Source organism: Podarcis melisellensis, assembly GCF_964234715.1.
Source record: "Podarcis melisellensis genome assembly, chromosome: 10".
Classification (NCBI taxonomy): Eukaryota; Metazoa; Chordata; class Lepidosauria; order Squamata; family Lacertidae; genus Podarcis; species Podarcis melisellensis.
The window spans coordinates 27,823,345-27,834,722 of NC_138542.1; positions in this window are offsets into that span (position 1 = coordinate 27,823,345).

Sequence of the window (11,378 nt, forward strand, 5' to 3'; positions counted from 1 at the left end):
GGAATGCAAGAAAGGAGCTGGGGAGGGTGAAAGCAAGAAACTGAGCACAACAGTTCTTGCTTTGGAACATCCACTTGGAGGTGATTTATTAAGCCTTGCTGAATAAGCCTGATTAAAATGCATAAACAGTTCTGAACAGTAAACAACCATGTCTAAGGATGAAAAAATGGGACCCGCATGCTGTGCATGGAAATTGCCCTTAACACCAGGGCCTATTGTTCCACAGATAGGAAGCCAAAGGTTGCTTGTAATCAAATTTGAAGTTTCCCATCACTTCCAAAAGAGCTGCTTCCTTGTGTAAATGTTTCAATTTGTTGTTGCTCAAAAGTGTTTCCTGACTTCTCCTCGCAGAAGCCCAGATTCCTTTTGATTGTCAGGTGGAAAGACAATTAGGGACTAGCAGAGAGTTCGCTGGGCTTTTCTCTCTCTTCCCTAAAAGGTGAAGCAAATGTGCTGAAGACAAAGGTTCCCACAGGAATAAAAGACAAATAGCTGTGAAAGAAGAAGAAAGCAGACTCTTGGAAAAGTTTAGCCTTTTCTTACTGTTTAAAAACCTAAAACGTAGGAAGAATACAATCTGCTTCTATATTATAAAGCCTCACGATTAAATTCTTACACTTAGATGCATGAGCAAAGAAAGACTTTGGAGGGGGAGGTAATAAACCTAAGCCAGGAACCATGTAGACAGGAATGCCTTTGTAGATAACCGGCTGGTAGAATATTTAAGGCTGGATAATTAAATAGCAATATGTATGTAAAAAGATCTGTTTACGGCCCCTTGGAAATTATTTTAACATTTGTGTGGAATTTGGAGAGTAAGCCAAAAATTGAGAGTCGTTAACACTGTGATCCTAAGCATGTTTACTCAGAAGTATGTCCCACTGCATTTAGTGAATCTTACTCCAAAGTAACTGTGCATAGGAAATGGAGCACTTGCTGGAACCCTAGCTGTTCTCAGATTTTTGCATTCCAAGTTCTGTGTTACCTTTGTCGACAAACGGCAAAACAGGAACCACAGGCCTCCCTTGCCAGGATTATAATTTCCGCCTGTTCCCCATTTAAGATTACCACATTTTGATATTCAACAAGCAAGTGTTCCTTGAAATAGGGAACAGGTTGCAAGCCTAAGCAGGGCCCAGACCACTGAACTTCACAGGGCACAAGACCATATGCTCTCATCTTCAGGTTGGTCCAAGCAATGTCAACCCTTGCTAGGCTAACAGGCCTTTGGTGGGAAAGCATGTAGACATGGACCCTTTCATCAGGTCTCTGGTGTGAGCAGGCAAAAGTCAAGTCCTTGGTACTGTTGGGTCAGGATTTGGGTCAGAATTCCAGTTTCCCATGTAGCAGAAGGAACAAGAGATAAATGCAGCAGATCTGATTTAGCACATTCTAAATTAGTATACATTCCCATCTAATGCACATTCCCACCCCACAATAATACCATTACATCTAGAATGTCAAATTACCAAACTGGCAGTTGGGTGTAAACCAGCTCCCTTTATCCGTTTTATGTACCATGCGAATTTTGACTTAAATCAGTGACTTAAACATATCAAGTGACTGCTTTTGCCCCTTTGAAGGTCCTATTTCTGTGTCTTGCACAGCGGCAGCAATTAATTAGCATCAAGGCACTCTGATTAGTACAAACAAAATTGCAGGGAGAAGTGAAGAGTACCAACGATAAACCAAAGTTCTCATAAACCCAGTCTACTTTTGAGGTAAAGAGCTTACTTTCAGATTAGATTATTCTTTCTGTTTCTTAGTGTTATCTAGTTTATTTGGCTGAAGTTTACAAGCACAGAATGCAAGCTTTCTAAGGCATGTATTGTATTAAATATGTATTGCTAAGCATAATGCTGTCTAGAATGTTACAGTACCAAACGTGTTTGCAAAGCCCTCTGTTGTATAGTCAAGGATACACGGTGTACTTTTTCTTTGAATCTCTCTCTCTCTCTCTCTCTCTCTCTCTCTGGATTTTGCATTGCTGCGCACACACACTGCACTACCTGACAAACCCCTTTGGACTTTAATGGTTCAGTACAAGGAGATATTAAAAGTTGTACAATCAATCCATAGGTGTATATATTTTTTCTTTGGTCAGTATTGTAAAAGAGTTTTTGACATACTGTAAAAGAAAGTGTAATATAATAATAATGGTGGTGGTGGCAATGTTACCGTACATCAGGGACCTCAGACCCAGGTCAAATGTGACCCTCCAGGTGTCTCTCTTTGTTTTGTTGGACTCCCCGCAGGCCACACTGCCTTCACAGCTACTTCCTTCAGAAGCCTGATTTCATATTACTGTTTATTAAATTTGTACGCCACCTTATACCTGCAGGTCTCAGGGCAGTTCATAACCTACTTAAGTGCTGTTGCCAGGCTGAAATGTGTCCCTAAACTTCAATGATGCCTCTTGGCTCCCTGGAAACCAGCCTACTGTGCAAAGGTAAAAATTATATTCATTGCTCTACCCTCATTTGTCTTCTACCCTGCCTACTTCTGGCATGTCGTCCCTGGAAGGCTATCAAGATGGGAATATGGCCCTCCTAGACTGAAAAGGTTACTCCGCCCAGTGCCGGAGCTTCATGCTCCGGCACCGGAGGGTGGGGCTGCTGCGTGTCCCACGGGAGAGGCGCACATCCTGGGGGCGTGGTGCCCAGCGCGGGGGGGGGGGGCGCAGCCACTATGGCACCCCACCGGGATCACTCTGCCAGGGGCGATGCACTCCCCCTGCACTCCTCTTACTCCGCCAGTGACTCCACCTCTGTTCTAAATCATTATTGGGACTCAGCTATACAGCTGCAAATAAAATGATTTAAGTGTGTTTTAAGTGCAATATACAATGTGACTCTGGGACGCGGGTGGCGCTGTGGGTTAAACCACAGAGCCTAGGACTTGCCAATCAGAAGGTCAGTGGTTTGAATCCCCGCAACAGGGTGTGCTCCCATTGCTCGTTCCCTGCTCCTGCCCACCTAGCAGTTTGAAACCACATCAAAGTGCAAGTAGATAAATAGGTACCACTCCGGCGGGAAGGTAAACGGCGTTTCCGTGTGCTGCTCTGGTTCGCCAGAAGCAGCTTAGTCATGCTGGCCACATGACCCGGAAGCTGTACACTGGCTCCCTCGGCAAATAAAGCGAGATGAGCACCGCAACCCCAGAGTCGGTCACGACTGGACCTTATGGTCAGGGGTCCCTTTACTTTTTACAGTGTGACTCTAGATGGCAATGTATTTTTAAAAACGCTTTTTAAAAAAAGTATTTTCAGAACGGTTTTTATATGTGTGTAGATTCCACCCTGTAAACAGGAAGAGAAGCAAAGGAGGGTACAGGGGGAAAGAATGATTCTCATGAGGGGTTGAGCCTCAGAACTGCTCCCTTTAGAAATAAGCCAATGACTTGTTACATTATCTTGAGAAACTAAGGAGACCTGGTGGGTGGAACTGTGAATGAGTGCCTCTTTCTTTCCTCTTTACTAAAGCTGGAGTGAATGGTTTGGTAGTGTTTAATAGCCACATTGCTTTCATCTACAGTTACTACTTTATCCCAATTTAGTCAACTACAACTCGGCTGAAATAAGAGGAAAAAGCAGCATATTTTTGGCCCTAAATCTAATTCTGTATTTGGTATATTTGCATCATTCAATATAAGCACAAAGTGCTAAGCTAAAATGATTTCAAATATGCAGTGTTGTGTGTTTATAACATCTCCATTTGAAAAGTAAAATTACAGATGGTTCCATGATTACTTTCATTAATGAATCAAAGGAAAGTCTAATGTGCACAGAGAAGAGAATGAAATATCTTATTCTGGCAGGGGACAGAACACGCTTAGGGCACAATCGGCTGGGAAGTTCCCCTACCCAAGAACAACTGAAATGTATTTTGTTTGGGTTTGCACAGATGGTCACAACCTAGCTCTCAGTCTGCAAACAAACTTTCAAAGCCTACCCAAATGGAACGTTGCGGGAAAGAAAGAAAGAAAGAAAGAAAGAAAGAAAGAAAGAAAGAAAGAAAGAAAGAAAGATTCCAAACACCATCATTGGAAAAGGCCAGGTGTGATTCCCTCTTAAGCCCGTTCGATTCCTGAATGAAGCGGGAATTTCAGGAAGCTGAACTTCAGGACCAATGGAGATGCTGGTAAATGAATCTCAGGGACAAAGGATGAAATGGTGGATTACAAATGAGCACTCCCTTTAGTTAGCTTGCTAAATTGGTGTGCAGTGCTGGAAAAAAGAGAACAATGGCTGCCTCCTGACACCAGGCTGTTTGTCTGGTGAGTGCTCCTCATTGCAAATGTTGGTACTATGCGAGTATTTTTTTTGTCTTTCTATAAAGTCCTAATGAGCTCCTTGGGTGAGAGTGAAACCCGTTGCCTTTTCACACTGTGCTCAAGACCCCTAAACTTCACGGGGTCAGGCCTAAAGAAAGGTTAATGGACCATGAGGTGCTGCTTAATAGACCCGATATTAACACAGCAGCAAGAATGTCACCAAATGCAAAGTTTAGGGCATCCTATGAATGAGGTATTTGTTACACTCGAAAATATACACAGATGATAACAGAGTAGCAGCACTACATCAATGTCATCGCAGCAGGACTTTCGGAATCTCCCAGGTATGAAATAACGTTGGCAAATTTGCCCTCCCCACAAAGAACAAGGGCTTTCGTTTGCTTCCAGGGACGGCATCGTAAGCGATATCCATCTCTGTACGTATCAGGCCAATAATAAGTAATGTTGTCCCCCCCCCTTTCAAATTGGTTGTGTGTGTGTATGTGGAATCTCTTTGTTAAAAACAAAACAAAACAAAAAACCTCCACTGGGGTGGACTCAAACAATAGAATATTTGCATATGTGAGGAATGAGAGCATGGCTGGGCCTGCTATGCTAGGAAGCTTAAATAAAAAAATCAAAAGAATCAGAGCTAACTGTTTAGACCTGTTCCACAGAACACTAGGCCTGTGTCAAAACGCACACTCTGGAAAGGATCGTCCTTTATAGGATTTTGCCCTGGGTCTTTTCTTTGCATTATTCCAGAGAAAAATATAGTTTGCACACTAATCTCATTCAGCCAAAAGAACATAAACATCCGTGTTGTGGGTGCCTTATAAGGACCCGCATTGAGTTCTTTTTTTAAAAAAAGTAATTGTCTTTGTTATTAAACAACTTCTCCTAACCCCCCAATTGTGCATATTTAACAGGTGCAGTGCCTTTTTTTAAAAAAAAAAGAAACCCCCCCCCAAAAAAAATCTGCGGCTGCACAGTGCATCTCACTTAATCTTTCAGATCCCTTGCAGTGATCATGTTCCATATAACTGGCTCCTTCCTGTGCTTTGACATTTAATGTGCTCCCCCACCATGCTTCCATATTTATTTATTGCTTGTAAGGTGTTTATAGAATTTCTTTTTATTTAAATGTTTATAGGCCACAAGGCAGCGTACAACATACAAAATTGTAATAAGATGATAAACGTGAGGGCTGCGTACACACCATACGTTTGAAGTACATTTTTTTGCCTGCCCACAAAGAATCCTGGGAACTGTGGTTTGTTAAGGATGTTGGGAATTGTAGCGCTGTGTGTTCGCAGCCAAAGATTATGGCCCACAGTCCCCATGCACAGACAAAAGGCTGCTTATCTTTCACCTTATCAGTTTCAGATAAAAAGAGGAGGGGAATCTTCAAAGGTGTACAGGAAATGAAACTGATTTGTAAAAATGTTACATGGAAAAAATACGAGAGACGTTACACATACTTCTGTAAAACAAGAAAATCTGTAAAACAAGAAAATCTGTAAAACAAGAAAAAAATGGTGTACAGGAATCAAGGGTTATACATACTAAAGTCCCCTCAGTCCCCTGAGGCTTATTATCAAATTGATCATAGAATTGTAAAGTTGGAAGAGACCTCGGGGGTCATTTAGTCCAACCCCCTGCAGATGCAGGAATCTTTTGCCTAATGTGGGGCAAAAGACCCTGAGATTACGAGTCTCATGCTCTACCAACTGGTGTGTAGGATTGCATCGTTAGTAAACTGATTTCTGCACAGGGTTGATGCTTATATATATACAGTCATACCTCATGTCACGTCCGCTTCATGTTACGTTCTTTCAAGTTACGTCCCTGGCAACCCGGAAGTACCAGAAAGGGTTACTTCCAGGTTTTGCCACTCGTGCATGCGCAGAAGTGCAAAATGACATCACACACATGCGCAGAAGCGGCAAATCACAACCCGCACATGCGCAGACGCGTCACTGTGGGTTGCGCTCTTTTCATGTTGTGAACTGGCCTCCGGAACAGATCCCATTCACAACCAGAGGTACCACTGTATATTCATGTTGTTGTTTATGAAACAAGATCATACAATTAGCATATTGTGTGACTCTTTGCAGTGACATTTCCCTGCAAGCACTTAATGAGCAATAGGTTTCACCCAAGGTGCACCATGGCAAACAAAGATTAATCGCTGCCATCTGGCTTTTTTTTTCTAGTGGCTGTAAAACTATATTATGTAACTGTTTCATCCAAGTGAATGAAAGAAAGGCGTATGTGAGTTTGCATTTGTCTAACTTCCTGCGCATTTACATCTCACCCCTTTTGACACTGATAGCTAGCTCATGTGCCAGACTAATATCAAAAGGAAACAAGAGCTTGCTGTCGATTGACCTTTCCCTCGTCTTTTAAAAATATGCTAAATCCAATTACTGCTCAAGACTTTTAATGTGGAAAAAGCACAAGTGTGAAAAATGTTGGGCGAGACATCATGGAGTAGATAAGCGTCAGAAAATTATTGCCCAAAAGTACATGGTTTCTTGCCTTTGAACTTAAGCCAAATTGTTACTAGTTAAATTTTCCAAATAAAAATATGTATGCATTTATTTTTTAAAAATATTTCTAACTTTCTAACCAACTGACATAAGAAAGGTAAAAGAATAAAAGATACAAATAACTCAAACTGTATCGAAATTTATTCCTGTGTGCAACTACAGCGGCAAGAATGTTACTTGCCGAAAAATAGAGAGAAGTCGTCCCAACAAAGGAAGAATGGATACAAAAATTTATGGAATATGCAGATACGGCGAAACTTACTGAAAGAATAAGAAATCAAGATAACAAACTTTTTATAAAAGAATGGAAATGGTTTATTTAATATTTACAGATAAAAACATTGGCAGGATTATTGTAATAACCTGCAGTTGCATAAGAGTATATATTTAAAGAAGATGAACAAATGAGCAAATTAACTTAATTAGGATATGCAGATGATATTAAAAACAAATTTAAGGAACCGCAGAAAGAGGGAGAAGGAAGTCAAGTTTTGAAATGTACCAAAAATGTATAAACCTGAAAAGTATAAATAAAATTTAAAGAAGGGGGTGGAGATACAAATAACTCAAAGGTAAAAAGAAAGAAGGCACAATAGCAGTAAAATGATCATATTTCATCCTCCTCCTTCTCCAAATTCTTATCTAAATATAGTACAGATGTGGGAAAACTTTGGCACTCCAGATGTTGAACTAAGGCTTTCCATCAACCCTGGTCATTGGCCATTCTTGCTAGGCCTGATGGGAGTTATTTCGCTTTGCCGTTATTTTGAAGCCAACTAATCCTGAGAACTGTGGTTTGTTAAAGGAGCTAAGAGTTGTTAGGAGACACTCCTGTTTCCTCCACAGAACTACAATTCTCAGAGTAGTTTCACAGTCAATGTCTCTTCCCAGCAAACTTTGGGAATTAGAGCTTTGTGAAGAAAATAGGGGTTTCCTAACAATTCTCAGCACCTTCAGTTACCAAGATTTACTGGGGAAGCCATAATTGTATGTTCCTATGTTAAATGTATTGTGCAAGTGAGCCACATATACACACACACAAACCCTATTGGATAGTCTGGCATGGAGGCCTTCCATACCTGGACTACTTGGATTTTCTGAAGTCTGGATCATAGCCATTGATTTCTGTTTAATTGAATGTCTCTTCATTGAATTTGTGTGTCCTGATGCTGAACTGTCTGTCTTTTTTAATATCTACTATAAAATCAGGGCAAAAGCTTTTAAAAAGAAAGTAAGAATTTATATAAGCATAAAGGTAAAGGTAAAGGGACCCCTGACCATTATGTCCAGTCGCGGCTGACTCTGGGGTTGTGGCGCTCATCTTGCTTTATTGGCTGAGGGAGCCGGTGTACAGCTTCCAGGTCATGTGGCCAGCATGACTAAGCCACTTCTGGCGAACCAGAGCAGCACACAAAAACGCTGTTTACCTTCCCACCGGAGTGGTACCTATTTATCTACTTGCACTTTGGCATGCTTTCAAACTGCTAGGTTGGCAGGAACAGGGACTGAGCAATGGGAGCTCACCCTGTCATGGGGATTCGAACCACCAACCTTCTGATCGGCAAGTCCTAGGCTCTGTGGTTTAACGCACAGCGCCACCCACATCCCTTATATAAGCGTAGACAGTTGCATAAGATTTGGCCCACATAAGGCCTCCTCCAACACCTGAAACATAAATTCAGGTAGGAGTGAACAATCCGATTGCAATTTAAAGCTTTAGTGCTGAAATATTTGACTGTACAGAATCACAGAATTGTATAGTTGGAAGGGACCACAAGAGTTGTCTAGTCCATCTTCCTGCAATGCAGGAATAAATAGGCTTTGGTTGCCATCTTGCTTTGTGAAGAAAACAGCTGTACAAATATTCCAGTTTCTGATCTCATCACCATCCACAAAGCTTGGTAGATAATCAAATACCTGGGATTTTCTACATCTGTTTGTTTGGTGTTACTGTGTATATGTCAGTTCTAGTAAGAGCGAAATGAAACCTTCCAAGCTAGGAGTTGTACAAATTTGCATTAGGATCACAGCATTGCTTCTTAAATCAAACCAAGCTTGTTCCTAGAACATAGAGTTTTTAGTCCATTGCAGATGCAGCTTAGGTGGTAGCAGCTGGTGTTTCAGGCCACAAACCAAAACATGACTGCCTCCAGGAGGCCGTGGTGAACAAGGTGACCTGAAGTTTGTAGCTGAGCTACAAAAATTGTTGGCCCATTTGACAAAGCCCCAGGAGGAAATATAACAATGGAAGGTAGTTAGCTAGCCTGCACAGTTGTTGTTGTTTAGTCGTTTAGTCATGTCCGACTCTTCGTGACCCCGTGGACCAGAGCATGCCAGGCACTCCTGTCTTCCACTGCCTCCCGCAGTTTGGTCAAACTCATGCTGGTAGCTTCAAGAACACTGTCCAACCATCTTGTCCTCTGTCGTCCCCTTCTCCTTGTGCCCTCCATCTTTCCCAACATCAGGGTCTTTTCCAGGGAGTCTTCTCTTCTCATGAGGTGGCCAAAGTATTGGAGCCTCAGCTTCAGGATCTGTCCTTCCAGTGAGCACTCGGGGCTGATTTCCTTCAGAATGGATAGGTTTGATCTTCTTGCAGTCCATGGGACTCTCAAGAGTCTCCTCCAGCACCATCATTCAAAAGCATCAATTCTTTGGCAATCAGCCTTTTTTATGGTCCAGCTTTCATTTCCATACATCACTACTGGGAAAACCATAGCTTTAACTATACGGACCTTTGTTGGCAAGGTGATGTCTAGGCATCATCACCTAGCCTGTATAGTACTGATAGCCAAAAAGTTTGCATTGGTCAAGTGATTGTTAGCATGTACCTTGGGCATGGATGGCAGAAGATCTTTTTAATTGGGGTGACATGGTTGCCACATAGCTGCCAAGGAAGAGGTGTGCTGTTTGGTTGCTAAGAAACTGTGCTGCTCCCTGGAAGTCCCTGGTTCAAATCTTTCCTCTGACACAAAATCGCTAGCTGCCTTAGGCAAGGCACAGTCTCTCAGCCTCATTCCCTGGGGAAATAATCCCAAATCTGCCTTGTAGAGTTGTTGTAAGAATCACACCTAGATAATGCATGCGAAGTGCTTGAAAGTGCTATACAAAAGCCGAGCGTCAAACCAAACGAGGATTCACTGGGAATCAACCCTGGAATCTGCAGTAAATGGTGGAACTCTGTTCTATAATATGTGAATTAACGAAAGGGCAGAAAATGGCTTGCTTTCATCACTGAATAGTAACTAAGTGCAATCCTATTCCAAAATGTCAGGTTTTAAAGGCAGAGATTTTAGACTAGAAGTCATTATTTCCAGCAATGTTTGACCTGGCACCCTGCTCCTATCAGATGGATAATTGGTGCAATTTTTCTAGCTTCTATAGGGAATGATTTTCTGTCTGGTGAAGTATTCTATTTAGTGGGGGCTTTTGTTGTCAGGGCCAACACTCTGGGGGAAATGTAAATTGAAACTTTAAGACACACTTCAAATAATATATTGACATTTCTACAGAAAATGCATCAAGCATTTTATAAATGTGTTTTATGACTGTAGTACTCTTAGAGAAATGGTTTTTGAGGGGTTGTCTTCTGTTTATGTAGTGTTTCCCCCCATTTTTTACTTGTGGAAAAGTCATAAAAGAAACACGCAGGCTGGGTTTTACTCATCTCGTCTCCTCCTGTGAGGAATTTTGATTTCTTTCATTTGGAGGAATTAGACATTGATGAAACACGCTGGCAAACCAATGGAGCATGTCTGGAAAAAAAACCCAGCCTGGGAAAATGTTCCTTAATATGACCTCAATATTTTGTAAGGCCCATGCTGGTATTTCTGAAAAGCAAAGGTTAAGGTTTTTTATTTATGGTGAGAAAAATGTTTCCTTAGTTAAAGGTTGTATAAATATGCCCTCCTGTGGCCAAATGATGGATTGCAAGTACTGAAAAATGCTCAGATGTTGCAGTTAACGGGGAAACACACTGGTCAGATGGAACAACAGGGTTTACATGCTCTCAGCACTAAGAATGGGAAGAAATGGCACTGCCTAAAAACAGGAGTTAAAATTTGCCTCCAGACACATGCATCACCTTGCCCTATTTCTTATAACCTTCGGCAGGATCAAAATACGGCTTCACAGTATAGAAAGCCAGACTTGCTTACATGGGCCTTGTCTATACTACTAGCTGTGTAATCATCAGTATGTAGAAAGGAACAGGATTTCCCAGTTTTTCTCTCTTTGGCTCACTGTTAGCAGTTTGTACTGAACTATGGGCAGTGCCTCATCAAGTTATGTAAGGTCAAAGCATTCCTAGAACTCCGTTGTCGCAGCACAACAAGTTCTATGGCGTACGTGTTTGTTGTGTGACGACGACACTGCCAGTTTTGCAGAAAGTTGAGTGGGCTAAATGAGGACAAGACCTATCCTTTCAGTACCACAATCCTTTGGAAAAACCCTCCTTCCCCTCCTGTGCTGATGTGCTGTGCAAGGAAGGGAACAGATGCTTAGCAGAGTGCCCATGGCAACCAGTCCTTGGGTTTCCTAGGTGATTCGCTGGCTGAT